General features: G+C 35.4%; 1 protein-coding gene across 3 annotated transcripts in view; it reads right to left on the minus strand.

The window, feature by feature from the left end:
- The window catches only part of LOC106868264 (syntaxin-5), a 51,662-nt gene that overhangs the window by 22,630 nt on the left and 26,981 nt on the right, over nucleotides 1-2,051 (minus strand). The window lies entirely within an intron of this gene.

Raw genomic sequence — 2,051 nt, forward strand, 5'->3', positions numbered from 1 at the left:
AGTATTTCTTTCACTGATTGCAAAAGACTGAAAGACAAAATCAACCATGGCAGAATTTGAATTCAGAATGTAAAGATAGACAAAATGCTGCTGAGCATTTTGTCCCATGTATTAATGATTCTGCCAGCCCACCATCCTAATAATGATAATAATAATAATCCTCTCTATTATAGGCACAAGGCCTGAAATTTGTGGGGAGGGGACTAGTAAATTGCATCAACCTCAGTGTTTGACTGGTACTTAATTTATCAACCCTGAAAGGATGAAAAGTAAAGTCGACCTCAGCAGAATTTGAACTCAGAACGTAAAGACAGACAAAATACTGTTGAGCATTTCACACAGCATGCTAACGATTCTAGCAGCTCACCGCCTTCCTAATAATAATAATATTAATAATAATACTTTCTTTGTTAAACCACAAGGCTGACAAAAGGATAGAGGATGGCACAGGACAATACAGTGTGGTTTTATATAAAAGAATATGTAAAAAAGGGAGATAATACAATGAAAATCAAAAAATAAAATAAATCAAAAAAAGGATTCCACAAAAAGTAGGGAGACCTCCAAGAGCTATTCATGGAAAACCCACAAAACTTTGGTCAATCTGACCACTAAGGCAAATGCCCTCTCCCAGTTGTCCTTCAATCTGCAGGTGTATGCTCAGAACAACCTGTTCACTCAGACTATTCTTGTCACTTGCGTCCACCTTCTGACAAATCTGCCAAATTGTCCCTCGACAACCTCACTTTCTTTTTTTTTTTTTTAAGTGAAACTTGAAAAAGTTGATGAGGGCTCGACCAGGGAAGGTGTCTGCCTTCAACCCTTTCAATCTCATCCACCAAGCCACCAGACAGATAAAGACTACCTACCTTTCCTGGCCAATGGAGGTGGCAGGATAATCTTCAAAATCGATTTAACATATCACTGGAGAACACATGCATTACTGTCAAAAGTTTGTTAAACTGAATGTAATCAGGGGACCATTTTTATTGTTTTCTTTTTTTTTTTTTACATAAAAATAGTTTTAATACAGTAAACACTAATTCACAGTATCAAATTATGAAATTGTAACAAAAAAAAAAAATAATAATCTGTCTGTTTAGTAGTTTCAGACAACCAGACTGAGACTGAAAGCATGTCTTCCTCCTGCTACTCATAACAAATGTGATGTGGTATGCATGTGTATGTGTGTGTCTGTCTGGTGTGTATTTAGCAGACACATCACACAGCGATTCAGGTACATACAAATACATATTCACAAGAATTTTCCATTCCTTTTGACTTCTCAGAATTGAGCTAATGGGTGTGCTGCTATGTGATCACTCTATGTGTAAGAAATAGTAGCCGAATCTTCTTCAATCAGGACCAACCACCTTTTAAAAAAGGGGTGAGGAAGCAAAGAACACACCAGATATTTTACTCTAAGACACCACTAATCCATTGAATGGACACAGCTGGAATGTCTCATCATAAGTCTCCTAGATTATATAATTTATATTTTTTTGAAAATTATTATTCATCAATGTACTACATAATTATTTCGTTTGTTCAAATGAGAATCTACTGTGTGTGTGTGTGTGTGTATAATAATAATCGATTAAGTAAACAAAAGACAGAATTGGTATAACTCATTATTTTGTACAACGATCATGTCAACCCATCCCACAACTGTCCTTTGTAAGTGGGATGCTGCGCATCATATTATGTTGCAGCAATCTTGCAGTCTGGGTTACATCAAGTACATCCATACATAATGTGGTGTCTCGCTAAAGATCTTGATTTTGGGCAGTCATGTTTTTTGCCTGCTAATTGATGTATACTCATTTATTCAAAACATTACACACACACACACACATGATGAGTTTCAACACAGTTTCCACCAACAAAATTTACTTATAAGGCCAGTGACTATAGAAAAAAAACAAAAACCTTTGTCCAATGAGCAGTACAGTAGGACTGAACCCAAAAGCAACAAGACTGTGAAGTAAACTTGTTAACCACACAGCCATGCTTATATATATATATATATATATATATATATATATATATAT

This window comes from Octopus bimaculoides, chromosome 8, assembly GCF_001194135.2.
Source record: "Octopus bimaculoides isolate UCB-OBI-ISO-001 chromosome 8, ASM119413v2, whole genome shotgun sequence".
Classification (NCBI taxonomy): Eukaryota; Metazoa; Mollusca; class Cephalopoda; order Octopoda; family Octopodidae; genus Octopus; species Octopus bimaculoides.